The 19,405-nt window shown below is 35.0% G+C and overlaps 1 long non-coding RNA gene across 1 annotated transcript; it reads left to right on the forward strand.

Moving 5' to 3' along the window:
* The first annotated feature begins 2,730 nt into the window (after positions 1–2,730).
* Positions 2,731–5,444, forward strand: LOC147488231 (uncharacterized). The gene is made up of 3 exons (XR_015201494.1): positions 2,731–2,812; positions 2,900–2,961; positions 5,409–5,444. It is a non-coding gene; the product is annotated as an uncharacterized LOC147488231 (long non-coding RNA).
* The last annotated feature ends 13,961 nt before the right edge of the window (positions 5,445–19,405 follow it).

The following is a 19,405-nucleotide window of genomic DNA, read 5'->3' on the forward strand; positions in this document are numbered from 1 at the left end:
AATATATGCAGGTGGGGGTCAGCCTAACCCCAGCTTACTGTTTAAAAAAAAAAAAAAAAAAAAAAAAAGATTTCGCAGATTGACATACCTAATAAATAACGAAATTTTGGAACTTATTCTTGTGACAAAAGTACTCGATGATTGACATACCTAATAAATAAATGAAAATTCCAAACTTATCTTGTAACAAAAGTACTCTAATTGGTGCCACACCAACCGAATACTCGGATGAGGAGGCCGGAAAAGACTAGAAGTTCCCAAGCTTTATTTTCATGTAATTAGTGGATCACTGCTTGGCTTGTTCAAAGGACTACATTTTATGCCTTTGTTGTTCCATTTTTCCATTGCACAATAAAGCATACTTTAATTGATAACTTATTAAAAGAAAAGGCCATAACAATTTCATTCCATTGGAATTACTCTCCTCCTTTGTGGAGCTATATATTAAATGGATTTCTACTCGCTATTATCCACAGGGGGTAGTATAAATTGAGTTTTTCTCTTCTTTTAGCAACTACTTTGGAAGAGTGGAAAACTATGGGAATGCATATATTGTTCTAAGTTGCCTCTTCAACCCAAAAGTCATTAACCTTCATAGAATTATTGTATTATCATAGTCACTACACCAGAATCAATGAAAAAGGACGCACTCTTAGGACTATTATCCCCGTCTCCAATAAAGAACAAGCAATACCGTCTTAAATCTTTTTTTCCCGTCGTATTGGTTTCTTGAGTTTGCAAAATGACTTCGCTTTTTGTCCCAGATTAAGGATGAGACAAAGCGTCTGTTAACTTTTTCACAAACCGTCGTAGTTGGTTTCCCCCTTGTTTTTTCACAAGACCACCCAATATTTGCACTAAACCCAAGACTAAAATGCAATAAGACAGCAAGAGTGAAGCTTTCGTGGGAGTGCTTTGATAGCTTTATCTCTCTCTCAGTCTCAAGATCGGCAATAACTAGAGCCATCTCTCTGGAGCTTTGGTAACCCCCTCTCCCTCTCTCTTTCAACAAGTTTCAATTTTGTTTAATGTCTTAATTTTTGAACCCCTAATTTCTGATATGGCATGGGGTTTCACAATTGTTTTTCTTTTTAATAATTTGCTCAATTTCTTATGTTTCTTCATTATTTAAAATGCAGAAACCAATCTCTTTGTTCTAATATTTAGTTGATTATTATTTATTTTCTGGGTGGATTTAATTGTGTATGATTTTGTAAGTATATGCATTTACCCACTTCTTTACTCAAATGAACTTTATTTTTCCTTAAAATTAAAAATGGATGAAACAAGCTTACAAGTAGTTTTTTTTTCCTGGTTGCAAAGTTTGAAACTCTGTTGAAGCTAAAAAACCAATTCCATCATCAAATGCTAAAAAACTAATTCCATTGGATCATGGTGACCCTTCTGTTTTTGCATGGTTTAGAACTAGTGAAGTTGCTGAAGATGCCATTGTTGAGGCTCTGAAATCTGCAAAATTTAATTCTTATTCCCCTATTGTTGATCTACTTCCTGCTAGAAGGTAAAGATATGATTTTTATGTTAGTTTTGTTACTATTTAATATGTTTTTGAGTATTTGAAGTGATGTATGGATTTGAGACCGTTATATTGGGTGTAAAAGTAATGAATGGTTGAATTTTCCATGAATTAAGAATATGCATAATGTGAAATTCTTTGATGTACTGATACTGAAATAAGGGGTGGAATGTTGATTGTGATATATTGGATGAAGATTAAATTAGTGTAATCTCACCTCATGAGGTGGTTTTGTGACTTGGTATGAACTATATACTTCATATGTCCCCGACTAGTTACAGTTATCATGATGCTAATGCTCAACAAAGAAAAAAATATATGTTGCACCGGTTATTCGGTAGGATTACTCTAGGTTCTTCATGCTATATTGTGAGTTAAAGAATGAGAACAGTTTTAAAAGTGTGTTTTGGAATGTTATGTGCTCATTATAAAACTGAGAAAAAACAAAGCCTCTTTAGTAAGTGGGATAGTTCAATGGTAATATGTGCTAGGTTTGCATCTAGAGTTGGAAATAAAAGTGATTTAAGAGCATCGATCAATTTCCTTATTCTATCTATTTGAAGAACTAACTCCCTTGGTCTTAGATCTTGATGCACATAGATTTGACTATATACTTGAGGAAGAAATTAGTTAGTCGGTCCAAGACAAGCTCACAAGCCCGGTATTATATGATAGATATTGGAGCTGTGCTTAGTCGAGCTTGAGTATTTTGGGGCTTCACTAGTCATACAAGTCTTATTAGTTATGTATTAAATGGCTACCCATAATATTTTGTGTATACCCGATGTTTTGTATCAAGTTGATTGTATTCCCTTGTTTTGTATTTTGGTTCATAGAACATGAATTTAAAGTTACTAGGGCTTTTCTAGAATCTTCTCAACTTCAACCCTTTTACTCAATATCACTCAAAACCCACCTTCTTCAATGGTTTTCAATATTTCCAACAAAACTTCTTCACTTGGGTCTTCAACATCCACTTTTTCTGCACAATGGCTTCTCTCTTCAATCTCTAAAGTTTCCTTCTTTTGTATTAAAAACTCCTAGTACTACAACTGGTATTGCTTTTTTGCTAGAGTTGCAACTGAGAAAAAGTATCCATGACTTCCTTTGTCAAGGTAATGTTAATATCTTATCCTCTTTTTTCATAATATGGTATTAAGTAAAGTGATTATAAAGGTGTAATGAAAACTTTGTGTTGCAGGATATTGATGGAAAGGATGTTTCTTTAAGTAAATTTATAGGGAAAGCTCTTTTGATTGTCAATGTTGCATCCAAATGGTATTTTATCTTCCGAATTAAGTCTTTAATGTTGTTTATTTTGAGAAGTAGTGTTCTTCTTTGTAGAATTTCATTTTTGAATGTCAGTGGGTTGACATCCTCGAATTATAGTGAACTCTCGCACATCTATGAGAAGTACAAAACTCAAGGTCAGTAAAATATTTAAAAATTTTCAATTCGCACATCTATGAGAAGAAAATATATGGATTGCAAAACAATGAATACATGAATAAGTCATAAATGGTTCTACACTTAGCTAGGCGTGTTAACTCAATTAATCGTCCAAGCTGCTAGATAAGGAACTGATTTGGTTGACCAACTTGAATCTTTATCATTGCCTGCTGAATTTGTTAATTGTACTATAGCCTAAAGCCCCACATAACCAATTGTTTTCCCTTAGGACAACAGATATATGCCCATGAAAAGTGCTTTTGTGTGGTACCTTATTATTCTAGCACAACACATTGATATTCCATGTGTTTAGCATCATAAAATCTTGTCTAGGAGGCTTCCATGAGAAATAAAATGCTTATGGTTCTTTGTATGTGATCTTGAAGTTCAGTTTAGTATCTATACCTTTATTACTCGGGTTGTCTTCAATAACTGAATTGGAGCCAATAGAATCTTAATTTGACTTCATTAACATCTGTATGCTATCTGTTTTAAGTAGCATAATATTAGAGAAGAGTCTGTTGTTCCTCATTTTCCAAAGTTCATACAGAATATCACAAAAGAAACTCTTCTAACATTGTCAAGCAAGTCCCCAAGTTGTAGATTCCTCACGATCCATGCCCATTCTTTCACGGAGTTCGAGGGACTTCTATTAGTACCACACCAGCTAAGGACTTCTTTCCATACACCTTTTAAGTGTTTAGAGTCAAAATATAGATGCCAATGGTGTTCTTGAGGAGTGAGCGTAACTACCACAACAAGGTTGGCCATCTGCCTATAGCAATCTCTGTTGTGTTGCCATCTCCCCCTCACTATACTAGATTGGCCTTGACAATGCCTTGTAGCGACAAGATTGAAGTATTTGTGATTCCTTGTCTCATCATTTTATCTCGCCACAAGATTGAAGTATTTGTGATTCATTTTAAGTGGCTAACTTACCCATTACCCATAGCAGCATGACCAAGTGCTAAGTTAGTTCTTTTAGGAATTTGATATTTGCCACAAGATTGTTTTCCGCTCAAACTTATCCACTCTTCTCTTTAGTGCCTCATAAGCTGTCTTGAAAATGCCCCTTAGGATTAATGGTCCAAATAACAGTATCTTTCTTCTTCAAAGTTATTGATATTAGTCTTTATCACTTCATTCTCAGTACTAGGTGAGTGCTTCCTTTGGTTAGTTTGTAACACTACATTGACAAGACATCCTTCTTATATCCATGTGATGTATTTAACTTCAATTTTCAGAATGCCCTTGTTGGTGTGTTGATCATGCCAAAAGTAAGTAAGTTTTCCATCGGCTTTCAAATGTTTTTCTCAATTCCTTGGACAAACTAGAAATTTTCGACATTGATATTCGCGCTATGTGCCAAATTGGTTCTTCAGCCCTTCAAATTCAGCCCATTCAAAAAAAAAAAACATCAGAATCATTACAAATTGAAATCGTAAGAGTTTACAAAGTGGTGAAATACCAAATTCTTGCAAAGTTCCTTTGGGATTGATTCATGAGGTTTCCAAAGTTCCAAGTGAGAGATCATTTTGTTCTATGGTTTAGATACCTATGTCTAAGTGTAAATTTCTGATACTAATTTTAGATAAATCATATTAAATTTGTTAACAAATGGAAGGAATCCGGGAAGTTATGGAGGAAACAAGTTATGGACTTATGACTTATTTCTCGTATTGAATGTAACACATCATCAATCAAAAACTTTTTGATCGATAGATATTCCTTCCAGTTGTTCTTATGAAAATTTAAGTAGGCTAATGCAACATGTCCATGACGCCTACCTCGAGAATGAATATGGTCTACTTAATACTCACTTTATCTGCAATCCTTCAATTTGGACCTAAGTACCATGGACACTTCATATTCTTAAGAAAATCAATACGGACACTCGTGTCAGACACATGGACACATTGTGCATACAATTTTAAATTAATTAGGGTCTCTTCTATACCCTAAAAGACCAAGAAAATTATCTATTAACATAGTTACAACTCCGTGATATGACACTTTCAAGTTTCAACTAAAGAAAAGTAATAGTGTTTTTTTTTAATTAGTTGCGTCTCTGTATCCCACTTCATATAGGTCGCCGTGTCGGACACACGCATAATCGTAATGTGACTTGGATTTGGACAGTGTATCTTGATCAATTTATCAATATCCGACATAAACTGTAATCCTCCTTCACGCTTTTGGTAAACAACTATCTTAATAGTACATATAAAAGTAGGAAAGAGGAATCTATATATTAGCAAAAGTTACTCTCTTAGTTGTCACATGAAGATGACTCCTTATGCCAGGTAATTAAGTCAAACCCCTAATTTCTTTTACCCGTATTCTAAATTCTCTCTCTCTCTCTCTCTCTCTCTCTCTCTAGTTTTGCATTTCTGGTTTGTCTCAAAATCTACCTTTACATATGTAGGACTTGAGATTCTGGCTTTTCCTTGCAAACAGCCCGTGGTCGAGCCCGGTTCAAATTCAGAGATTAAGCGGTTTGCTTGTACAAGATGTAAAGCAGAGTTCCCTATTTTTGACAAGGTGTGTCAATTGCTAACGCATTCCCATGCAAACACTCATTGAACAGTACTTGCTTAGTGTTCTTTAAATTTTATAGGTTGATGTGAACGGACCAAGCATCGCTCCAGTCTATCGGTTCCTAAAAGTCTAGTGCGGGGAGGGTTTCGGGTGACTGATCAAATGGAATTTTGAGAAATTCTTGGTTGACAAAAATGGTAAGGTTGTGGAAAGATACCCTCCCACGACCTCTCCTTTCCAAATTGAGGTAACGTTCATGTTACTCTTAAAGAGCATTTCAAGAATCAAGAGGTACCGATTGACATTCTTAAGACTATGTATATGCTAGGGTGGTAGAAACATGATGCATTTAATTTAATCTGTGAATACGCTTATCATTCGGCTTTTCGGTTGCAAAGACCAAGTTGTCGCAAAAAATATTTTCTAAACCATGTTTTAGCTGTTGCAAGACCCCTTTCTTTTTAAAGCGACTCAATTGACTATAATACATTAAATGTTTTCAAGTTGTTCACTTACGCTTACTCCTATTATGCGCACAACATACCACTTATAATATAACACTATAGCAGTATAACACTTGTATTCGCCAACCGAAGTAACTTCGAAAGTACGAGTACGCACAATAGAGAAGATGAGAAGTGAATTTGTCTGTGTTGTTCTTAGTAAAACTGAATTTGTTACTAAACTATCGATTTCAATACAAAGGATAAGGGAGTTGATGACCGTGTTTTCCAAAACAAACTAAGCTTCAGATTTCGAGCTTCCGTGGAGCATTAAAGCTTCAATCTCTCTTGGGACATCTTAATCGGCAACATGTTAATATCCTAGTGATTCTAAGCTCAGAGGAGGTAGAAGAAAACTCTGTAAGAAGTCAATAATCAAGAACACATACTTGAATGATTAATGGTTTTTTTTTTTATCGGTGTTTTATTTTTTTTTTTTTTATCTTTTTTCGCTTTTTGTTTTGTAACTTTCAACATAACTGTTAAGATTTATTCCTGAAAGGCAAAATATTCCTAAAAGCATATTTGCACTTTTGAGCGTCCACCGGTGAGTGACAGATAGGACATAGGAGCAGGAGGCTTAAACCTTGCATAACCGAAATGTAGAACCTTGTTTACTCATTTATGCGTACTTAGGTCCATAGAGCTGGCCAAATCTAAGTTCTAACATTTGTTGTTCATTAGTACCTCACCGTACCGCTTGCATCTAAGTGGAATGTTTGTGGGACGAGGGTGTTTTCGAAGTTCTTACATTATTGAGTAGTAAAATTAATAAAAGAGAAAAATAGCACATGCTATATACCCATATTCATTTTATGACTAATGCATTTCTTTTCGTCTCGCTTGAAGGACATACAAAAGCTTCTTGCTGCTTGAATCTTGCCGAAGTTCTGATCTCCCACTAGCCTTTACTTATGCTCAAAGTAAGTTAGATGCAATCTTTGATATAAATTAGTTAAGTTGATAGTTGAAACTTCGGTCGGTTTGTGTAATGTGCTCAAAGTTAAGTGCTCGTGGTTTGGTTTAAAGTGAAGATATTTTATTGTTTTCTAACAATTGTTTGTTATAGTTATTTTCAAGGTTTATGATCTGAATTGCAATGGGAAAGTTACCTTCAATGAAATGTTGGATGTGCTTCGAGATTTGATTGGATCTTATATTTGAACACAGAGAGGCGGGTTGGTCATCTACTTCTTGATTTTGTTTGAGTTTGTATGGGGAATTTCTTTGTATGTTTTAGATGAAATGGATAAGGTTTTTCCTACCTTTATTTTGGATTGGAATCCTCGCTTATTTTACCAGTCTTTGTATGACTCAGGATATTCGTGCTCCTCAACTCATTTTTCCCTTCTCAAAACCATTTGAGCACCATGAAGTATGATTCAGTGGGATATTTTTCATTTAGAATTAATGTAGTTGCTCATCCTTATAAATCCGCATTTAGTTGCAAGTATGTAGGAGATGAGAGTTAAGATCTGAGTAGGCGGTACTATAAATAGTTGACATGTAATTTTGAGATCAACGTGTAGATAGTCGACTTTGTTTAGTCATGGCGTTGTTCCAATGGCAGACCAAAACTTTTCTATTGAATCTTTTTTGGCTAAGGGGGCAAGAGATTCTACTAAGTACTAGAAAGAGGAACGCACAAAATGTCAGATTTTAATTTCTAGCTATCCCAGGTTCTCAATACACACCACCCACTCCAAAAGTTTTACATCTTACTATATTATTTTCCTAATGAAACCCTACAAAGTCCCAACTGATAAATTGGTAGGAAAATCCCATATAAAACTTAAACATCTTTGGTGGCCGTGGATCTTACAAAGCCCGGCTACAGGCCATAAAGCATTGTAATAATATTTTTATAATCGGGTGAATGTGATTGCTCCGGGGAAAGATTCAGAGTATTGGCAATTCACCAAATAGATTATCCATTATTGTGATTTTGTCCATTTAGTATACCATGGTAGTAAGTAGCCAACAGCAGTTCCTTTAGGAATGCATTCTTCTACTAAGTATCGATAAAGGTCCCCTTGTGCTGCTATCATGATGTAGTGGTGGCATCTGGGTGATGTATTCCTTAGAATCTTGGTAAGAGGGGGTGTCTCACATTTCTTTTTCCTCAATTGGTTATTGTGCATACAAAATGGTAATCTTGATAGGAATCACTTCAGCAACTCACATTGTCTTTGTTTTATGGTTTTTTTTTTCTTCCTTGTATTATTTTCCATCCATTACTGAAATGAGTGCCCGAGTACATACATTATACATGGGGGTGCATGGGTGCCTTCTTTGAGGGATACTTATAATATAACTCCACACTGAGATAGTTCTCTCTTTTTTTTTTTTGACCTTTCCTTTCATATGTTATTAATGATTCCTTGTAAAGTTAGACATCCTTAAAGTGTAGATGCATTTATCGCTTTGTAGAAAATTAGAAATAATTTTGGTAGTACTTTGCCCTATTTGACTTGGTATTCTTTTCATGCACACAGATGTTTCACCTATTGATGCCTTGAGTTTATATAACTAATAATATGATTTCATCTACATGTTCGCAGGAGCACAAAGACCACAAGAAATCATCAGTACTCATTTTTCATGCGTAGTATAGCATATTACGTCTTGTGTATTTCAGATACCTTATTTCGGTCTTCTTTGGAACAAAGAGAGACTAACACTTTGGAAGGATGCAGATCACCAGGTTGATTTTATCTTCATTTGTTTGATTTTGTCAACATGAAGTGGCCTAAGCCTATCTTGTGATCTCAACTCGGCCAAATTTATATGTAACAAATTATGTCATTGATTGTTTATACATGAGTTGTATATATAGTTGTTGGCAATCAAAAAGCTTGAAAACATTGTAACTTTTGGAAATTTTCAATGTATTATATATCAATTTTTGAAATAGGTTGTTTTAGTATGGTGCTTGTGTAATTGATTTTATTAATTGAGAACCTCAAATCAGATATCATTTAGCAAGGGGAAAACAAATTGTATATCAAAAAAAAATTACTCGACGGGGAACCGGGTCGTTAATTGATTTCCCTAAAATGAAATGGTGACGGAAATGCACGTCCTAAAGTTAGGACACAAATTCATGACGGTTGGACGAGTTCTAGTTATGAAAACATCGACTACAACACAAAATTTAATTTGCGACGGTTTCAAGTGTCCTAATATTAACGACGGCAAAAATTGTCTCAAGTCCGTCGCAATTCTAATTCAACTTACCACTCTATTTCCCGTCGTTAATATTAACGACAGGGCTATACACGACGGACTCTGGGACACTATTTTCCGTCGTAAATCTCGATTTAAGACGGTTTTTTCCGTCGTTTTTTGCCATTTCTGGTGTAGTGAGTGTTTTGAATGAAAATCTTTTTGATTTTGATGAGGCAAAAATTTGAAGTGTTTTGACAGATGGAAGGAACAACAGTCCACTTCAACATATCGATCTTAATTTACTCTCTACATTCTAAAACCAATAGTATCAAATCGAGGCAAGTAGAGCACAAACTATGTTTAAAAGACATACAGACATATGAGAGTATCAAAGCCTACCTCCGCTCAAACACTACAATAGTAGCTGATGTTTCACACCTAACATAATGCTCAAAATTAGCAGGTAGGTATGCATATGAATCAACCTGAATTAAACATGAAAGACATTAGAATCTATTCTTCGATTCTAAAGGATGAAAAATACAATACTTAAGAATTCACGTAACCATAAATAATTCATCGGGTATAAATTCATAACAAACTAACAACCTGAGAAGAGAACACACCAGCAATTCTTGGCTAATCCGGCATTAAATTCGGTGTCACAAGCATCTTTGAAGCACACAAAAAAGGAACCTAGAAGAAAGTCCAACCACAAAATATGCAATCGGGATAAAAATACAAATTTATCGGGTTTTTAAGTAATGCAAGATATATCCGACAAGATCAATGGAGTGTAAATTATAAGATTCTTCTCGGTATACTTATGTTTAAAATGAGGGTGCAACATGAGTGTATATTATAGGATACTACCCAAATAAAGAAATTTCCACACCTTTCAACATCTTCAAGGAAGGTAGAGGCGCATCACAAAGCACCGCACCCAGCAGAGGAAGAAACGAAGTCATCATCGACCACCATAAAGAGAACTTGACGTAGGAATATCGAGAAAGAAGAGAGGAAGAAGACTATAAAAAAGAAAACAGTTCAGTTTTTGTAGTCACAATACCAAATTAAGTTGTGACTTTGACATTATCGGTTTCTTATTTGGAACTACAAGCTATCAAAGTATGTCAAGGCATTTTTTTAGGTGAAGTGATGATAAAAGGTGCACTAGAAAAATGAGAGTTCATCATATTTCTCCAACATTGACTCTAATCACATGGTTAGGGTCCAAGTCAAAAAGTAATAAAACTACCTAGATCATATCACCACAACCTTAGACTAGATGAGGAAGCAAACCTCGGTTGGACGTGTATTCTTCAAGTGCATGAAATTGACTACAGGGGTTTTCCAATGACAATAAACTACAAACATGTCTATTTAGCAAATCCATGTAAAACCAACAGAATTGATGCGGACCTTGCATCTTGGCTAGGTACATTACAAAGTGTGAACCCATTGCAGGAGTGATTAGATAAGCCCATTGTATTAGACCTGCAGTACCCAAAACCATATATTCATGAGCAGTCTCTCTTCTAAGTCTCCGGACATCAACTAAAAGCGGGACTTACCGGTCGGGGATAGGGCTGAATCTGAGGACTTTCGTGTGTGATTACTGCATGATCTTCTCGGTAAACACTACGAAAGTAAAACCCGGCAAGTCTGTCAAAGTTAAATAGTAACTTAGCTAAAATATTTTTGAGAACATTTCATCGCAATAACAATTCTCAGGGATATACCTACTTAGCCTTCTCCTAACTCATTTAAGTACATTCCCGGAACATTATTGATATTAGAGTCGTGTTATTGTGTCGCTTGTAGAGACAATTCCACAAAAAGAAAAAATTATACCAACCATATATTAATGCCTATGATCACCCTTTAAGTCTTTCCAGGAGATTTTCTTTTTTTATACTACATCGCTTATCTTTGCCGAATTTTTTATGAACTTCTTTGTTGGGATATATTCAAAATATCCGTGACACGCCTACATGGCTAATCTATATGTCACTAATTGTAATACTAATATGTTCACTTTACAAACAACCCCATGTATCTTCACACCATTCCAATACTATTGGCCAAGTCAAAAGCTTCTCTTATAGCATTTTTAATTTTCAAATTAATGTCGACCTTTGTGATGAATATTGAACTAAATTAAACATTCAATTACTTAAATACTGCTTCCAATTCACACTAAAAAAAAAAAAAAAAAAAAGTCCTTCCCCAACCCCAACATTTCTTTTTTCTCTAATGAAAATATAATACCAAAGATACAAACTTTAAGTCGTAGTATTATAACTAACTAACCTTGAAGATGAATAGGTGAAAGTGTTGGATTAGTAACTTTATGATAAATAGATTCTGTCACTATAACATTACTCTCATAACCATTCTCTGAACAAAAACCACTTTCTCCAACGACCCATTTCACAGCACCTTATCATTAAAAAGAAAAAAACAAACAAAGGGGTCAGTTACTTATTCAAAGCAACTTGAAATGAATATTCTCAGAGCTGAAATTAATCAAACACAAGTTTTAATAAAACAGCTAGAAAAAAAATCATGTTTCACTTATTGAACACAAGTTTTAAATAAATAACTAAAGTTTTCATCTTTTAAAAGCCGGTGTTCAAACGAGTAGTAGTGGCAGTGGAGGAGGAGATGCGTGGTGGCAGAGAGATGAGGTGGTGGCTTTGTAGTGAAGGAAAGTGAATATTTTTTAAGGATTAAACATGCAAAAACTAGAAAATGAAGTGAGAATGAGGCTGAGATTCAAACAAATCAACTAAATATTCAAACATTGAAATTACCTGTTCAGGTTGAGAAGGGCGTCGGTGCAATGAAATTCAAGGGCGTCGGTGTAATGAAATTCAAGAGGTAATAGTCTGACGTACTCAGCAGCTATTGCAGAAGGAAGGAAAAGCTGAAAACTCGGCAGTGTTAGAGTCGGTTTTATTATTTTAATTTTAGGGGTTTAATTTTTCATGAAATTTTAGAGCGTGGGAAGTGAAATCTTTGCCACCTGTTGAATAGATATGCCGACGGTTAAGAAGTACGGCCATATTTTGGTGTCCGTTGGAAACAAACAATGGTTAAAGGCAGTCGAACTAGCCGATAGCTAAAAACTGTCGGGCAACCGTCGGACAGAACAAAACAATTGTAATACCTCCGGGACGGATGGCCAACTAATACCCAACGGATAAAAGGCATTGGTAACTTCCTATGGTTATAAACCGTCGGGTAATCTTTCTGAAGTCTGTCGGGTAAAGTCGTTTTTTTGGTAGTGTAATGATTCTTCTACGGTGCCACAAATTTGCAAGCTGATCCTAAGTAATCATTGTTGTTCATTGGATTCCAGAAAAACTACTTCATTAGGATTGGGGGATTGCTGCAATTCTTCCTGAATAACCTCGATTCTACCGTCGAAAATCACTTTGAAAGTATTACCTAAACTCTTCCGACTAAATATGATAAAGCTTATAAAACGACGAGCTACTATCATTTCTTCATTATAGATTGAAATTTCTTCGAACTTGATGCAAAAATAGATAGAATAGCAGCAAATAGCATATTTCTATCCGTGGAACTCAATCTCATTTAGAAACATTAGAAGTTGTTTAGGAAAGGACTTTAGAATCGGATGCGCCCAACAAGAAAGGGCCTGCCCTTGCCAAGTAAAAAAAAGAAAGAAGAGAATGAAACGAGAATAGAACTTCATATTTTGTAACTCTCTAGGAGTCATGTTTAACCTTGAATTCTATTAATAAATTCTACAGCAATAGTCCCTCGGACTCATAAACTAATAATGAAAATGACTGACCCAATAGTAAATTCCGCAGCTGCCATCGTTGGAACCAATGAAGCAAGTTGAAGAGGTTTTTGTGTTTCAGTTAAAAGTTTGCAATATCAAAACAAAACAACTATTCACTGAGTTTAACAGGTCTAATAGAGGGAAATGAATATTCAAAGAGAGAAAAATGACAAGAAACATTACACTGTGATAACCATAAGCTAGAAAATAATTCAACTGACTGAAACACACAAACTTGAAAAGTATCAAGACATATTATAATTCAAAACAAAAAAACTAAGACCAACTTTCTAAAACTAACAAAACAACAGTTGGTATTTCTTAACAATATCCACGGCTACCTCAGCAGCCAGCATATGTGCTTCAACCTTAGACTTTGCTATCCATTTCTGTGTTTGTAACAGCCACACATTAAACCTGTCAAATCAAACGTAAAATATACAATTCAACCAAAACATAAATTAGGAGAAAGAGGAAGAAACGACAAGTAGGTGATATAAGGGGAATAACCTAAAAACATGGTTTGGAAGGTTTATGCAACAACACACACGCACAGAGAAATTGCAAGGTGAAAGAAAGCCCATCACCAACCCAATCTATAACACAAACATTTTAGGACTGTATGGACCTAGATATGACCACCAGCGGGTGTGTATGGTACATGTGTATGCATCACTAAGAATGTGAATAGACTACATACAAATCCTCACACGCTACAAATAGGAAGGCCACAAGGAATAAATAAACAGAATACATGTTAACTACTTCGGTTCAATTGCCAAAACACTTAAATAATTTCCATGCTGTAAGTGGGAATGGATCAATAATCCCTTCCAATTTCCTAAAGCCATGTCGTCAATATACAACTCTTTTCTCTAATGCATTTGTAACCAAATCCAACTATCACACCTACCCCAGAGCATGACAACTAAGTTAAACAACAAACAAAAATAAATAACCTTCGGCTAATCAAGATCATGCACACATATTATAACACCACCCAAGAACTACTCTAATCCTCTTCAAGAAGTTAATCAAAATAGGTATCTAAAATATAATATATATTAAAGGCAGTATATATATATATATATATATATATATATATATATATATATATATATATATATATATATATATATATATATATCTAAAGTAAATTTCATATCGGATTCTTAACTTTCTCTTTGTCTACTTGATTGGCAATCGATTATATGATCAATTGAAGAAAAATGAATGATATTAACCAAAATTGAGTTACTGGCTAAAACTATTAATGGGAGTGGAGGGTTATCTTACGTTCTTACTACCAAAAATTTTATGATTATTATTGGTTGGCGTAGCAGTAGAAGGAACTTAATTCTAACACAATATCCTTTTGACTATTTGTTTTCGTTTAATTGAGTATCTCAGAAAAATGATTGACACGCAACAACACTAGCTAGAAGACTATGAGGCATACGTTCGAATGCAACAAAACTAGCTAGAAGACTATTAGGCATACGTACGTTAGAGATAATTACAAGGGCTAACAAATTAGCCGCCAACCTTATTTTTTAGAATATATTATGCAATCTCCAACTCAACCTCTGATATGGCGGGAGATAGTTCACAACCTTGGTATTTAAGTCAGCCTCAGGTCGAAGTCCTTCACCCCGGAAATGCGATTTAAAATCTACTAGGATATGACCTCCTGTGATTCATAGTTTTAGTGAGAAGGTAACTCTCTATATTAAAATGGAACTTTCTCTATGTATGGCCCTAACCCGGCTAGGATTAATAATGAAGCAGTTCAATAACTATTAGCTCTACTCGAGCTATGCCCTCTCTTGATGGCTCTTCAAGCTATAATGTCCAGCGTACTTACACTCCATTATAGTGGCGATCATAGCAGTAATTGATAGCCATATCAAGATGGATTGGAAAGTTATATTAATTTTATTTTTAGCAAAATCTTTTTTATGATCATCGTAAAATTTCAAAATTACCTAAGAATGCCTTTCTGTTATACGATGTTGAAAATTTTATTAAGTCTAATCAAACAAAAACATACAAACTCAAGGAATAAACTAATTAATTATACTATAAATAAAGCAAAAAAATTATATGATAAAAAACAATTACCTATCAAAAAATTATATGATAAACTTTGTCTTTTTTTAGTATTCACATTTTGACCACTTGAACTTCCTTCATCATAAAGTTCTTGAATACTCTTCGTTTCTTGAAAGCTGTTAAGGTTAAGAAAAGGGTTTATTCGTGAAAACCCCCCATTTTATGACATGCTTTTGTGTTTACCCCCCAAATTTTGAATCATCACAAAAGTCCCCCTCCTCGCCTCGGCGGATTCGAGAAATCATCCATATTTGTTCTATTGCCTAAAAGTACCCCCGGGGAGTAAACACAAACTAAAAGAAATCGCCCAAGCCCAACTAACTAAACTAAACAACTAATCGGTGTATAAGATCGCTTTTCGCCCTCATCTTCTTTCTCAACCACCGAACCAGCAAATCCTAAACACAACAAATCCAAGTGAACCAAACAACCTCGGTGAAGAAGAACGCTTCAATCACAATTTTCGTTTGTTTGGCAAGAGCAATCATCACAAGTGGAACAACATACAAAATGAGTCACCTTTGATCATTTTAGAACCGTCACTTTCCATGAGATTGTGCCATCTACCAAGGCTATTGCTACTGGTCAAGTTTCCACAATATGACAAAGAAGAAGGTAGAATATCTGTCATGTTAAATGCAAGACTCTTTTATTGTATTTCGAATGTCGCTATAACTGGAATAAGCGTTTCTTCTTATTCTCTGTTGCAATTTGGAGGTGCAATACTTCCATGAACATGCATTCAACTTTGACTACGGTGCTAATTTGAACCGGTCCCGGTTGTAGATTTTTTCGGTCACCCTTGGCACAACCAACTTTGCATTTGGAGTGGAGTCTACTTACGAGACCAAGTTGGGTAGTTTAACAAAATACAATCTTTGGTATTAGTGTGAAAAGTGCAGATTACGATGCTTCATTTTGATTACGTAAGTTTTCTCGTTCCCGTTGATTTATATGCCATCCCTAGTAATGTTTAAGTTCTTGGTAAATGAATAAAGAAAAAACAAATTACTTTTCGACACCGGTTTCTCTTATCATTTCGGGGCCGACAAAGGAGATACCTTGAAAGGTTCATATGTGCATTATCCGGGTCTTCCTAAGAGGAGTCTTTGGAGTTATAGAGATTGCTAGAAGGTTCTCCACCAATGAGAACACTATCACAGTTGGAGGATCATATGCAATTGATGATCCGACGATGGTGAAGGCAAGGCTTACGCAAGCAATGGGAAGCTTGGGGCCCTCTGCAAGCATGAACTCAAACCCAAGTCAGTCCTGACAATTTCTAGTGAGATAGACACGAAGGCCTTGGATAAGAATCCCAGGTTTGGGTTGGCTCTTGCTATGAAGCCTTGAGTGGTTACTTCCTTAGCTTCAGGGATGATATAACTTTTGAGAATACGCTGTCTTTTTTTTTATGTATGTATACACCAGAGTCCAGTTCTAAAATGATCAAAGGTGACTCATGTGTATGTTGTTCCACTTGTGATGATTGCTCTTGCCAAACAAACGAGAAATTGCGATTGAAGCGTTCTTGACCGAGGTTCTTTGGTTCGGTTGGATTTGTTGTGTTTAGGATTTGCTGGTTCGGTAGTTGAGGAAGAAGATGAGGGCGAGTGCGATCCTATACACCCGGTCGTTTAGTTTAGTTAGTTGGGCTTGGGCCGATTTCTTTTAGTTTGTGTTTACTCCTGAGGGTACTTTAGGCAATAGGATAAATATGGATGATTTCTGAACGGTGCCAGGACGGAGTGGGGGGACTTTTGTGATGATTCAAAATTTGGGGGGTAAACACAAAAGCATGTCATAAAATGGAGGGTTTTCACGAATAAACCCTTAAGAAAATTATAAACAAAAAAAAAACAATTTATATACATACTAAAATAGTTAATTACCTAGAAGAATATCTGATGCAATAATAGAATAATTGCCATGTATTTCATGTTATACATGGGAAAGTTTTGGTAGGGCCTTAGATGCACATCAACTTATTGTATGTCTAAAAAGTAAGTCCGTGTAACACTACCCCTTTCAAAGAACTGTTGAAAATAATTTTCAAAAAAATATCATGTAACAAAAAATTGGAAACTAGATCAAATACATTGAACTAACCTAAAAAGTTAATTAAACTGGATGCAACTATACTTAACTTAACTCAAAGAATAATTAACGAGAAACCAGAAACTTTATATAAATGCATTTTTTTTTTTAAAAACTCCAACAAATTAATGGACTACGGGCCAAACTTTGGGCTTCTGTAAAATATATACATATTTATAAGACTTTGGGCTTTTGACATTATTCATACATTTTTTTGGCTGGATACACTATTCATAACATAACCCATTTCAAAGCTCATAGACAAGTGTTTATAATGTGTCTTATTTTCAAACCAGTAATGTTACACCGACCAACTTATTTAACATTTTGACCTACTATTTAAATCTACGATGTGTAAAAAGTCATAATCATTGATTTACATAGATATATGTGTGCGTGTGTATTGCAATGCAAACCAACATTATCCAAATAGTCAGTCACAATAGTATGTTTAAAAAGTATGTCCGTGTAACACTACTTCTTTCAAAGAAAATGCATTGGGTTTTTTTAAAAAATAAACAATGAGGCCAAAACGATTTTATAGACAACTCGATGTTTAGACAACTACACCATCACAAAACTCCAACGAATTAATGGACTATGAGCCAAAGTTTGGGCTTTCGTAAAATACATACATATTTAGAAGACTTTGAGCTTTTGACATGTTGTTCATACATTTTATTGGCTGGATATACTATTCATACATACAAAATACACTCTAACACTTTGTTCAAACAATGTTAAACCATATTCAAACAACATTAGGCAAAGTTGTAGACCTGTTTGTAATATTTTAACTATAAATTCCACATACGTTGATAAATGGTAGCAGATAAATAATAGTTCGGTTAATATGAATTTTATCGTTCCAATTCCTTGATTTTTATTCCATCACAACTTAACGATTCAGTAACTACAAGTTTATACATCAACAAAAAGATCATAATAAATAATACTCTGACCGAGGACACATTTTCATTATAAAATTTTACTCAACAATAACAGACTTTATTATGGGATATGCCTAAGATGCACTATAACCTAAAAAAGTGCACTATGGGCCTAAGCAATAAAATTGGACTGTATGCTTCAATTTAGTTCGTATTAAAGATTAGCAAATGAGCTTATGACTTAAGTCCACATTTGTATATGACCCACATTTAAAATAAAATAAAAAATTGATATAAATACATCTATCAAAAAGTGGAAAGAGAGCACTTTCTAATTATCACTGTTCTAAAAATCGGTCTAGGCGGCCGCCTAGGCAGTGCCCAACCAACTCGCCTAGGCCTAAGTCGTTTAAAAAATTGGTGGACCGATTAGACGGGTTTAGGCGGGCTAGGCAGCCTCTAGACGGTTTTAGTTTTTTTTTTTTTTTTTAATTAAACATCGAAAATTAAAGATCTGTGTAGGCTTAAGATTTGAATGAGTTTAAGAGACTAAAGTCTAATGTAAATTATATGCTACTATAATAAAGGGTATGTTTTTATATGAAGTTAATATTCTTAAACTATTGAGTATTTTTGTAATAAGTATTTTTGTTTGTCTTTATTTTTTGAGTTATGGTAAATGATTTTCTTCATTTTTTATAGTATAGGTGTGCATTAAAAAAACCGCCTAGCGCCTAGTCTGTCTAGGCACTGCCTAGAAGGCCTAGACGCTAGGCACTCTCCTACCGCCCGACTACCGCTTAGGGTGTGTTTGTTTAGTGGCAAACCTCTAGTGGGAAAACATTATATTTTCTAGCATTTTCCCACTAGAGTTTTGCCCGGCTAATTTGTAGTGGAAAAATTTCAATTTGTCAGTGTTTGTTTGCAAAAATTTCTAGTGGGAAAAATTAATGAAGAAGAGATAGAGAGATGAAGAGACAAGTGAGAGAGGAGAGCAGATGAAGAGAGAGAGATAAGAGGAGAGCGAGAGAAAGAGGAGATGAGAGCGAGAGATTACCTCTTGAGAGCTAGGGCTTGAGAGATCGAGTTGCGGCTGTGAAAGAGAGAGAGGAGATGGTGGCAAATTATTGTTGCCCTAGTGGGAAAATAAGGGGTGGCAAAAGAGTTTAGGGGGGAGTTGGATTCTATTTTCCCACTTTTAGTGAGAAATTTTCAGAAGTGGAAAAATTTCATTTGCCGACAAATAGCAAATAGTGTTTGTCACTACTCTTAAATGCAGCCAAACACTGGCAAATAG

The sequence above is a fragment of the Coptis chinensis genome, chromosome 7, assembly GCF_015680905.1.
Source record: "Coptis chinensis isolate HL-2020 chromosome 7, ASM1568090v1, whole genome shotgun sequence".
NCBI lineage: Eukaryota > Viridiplantae > Streptophyta > Magnoliopsida > Ranunculales > Ranunculaceae > Coptis > Coptis chinensis.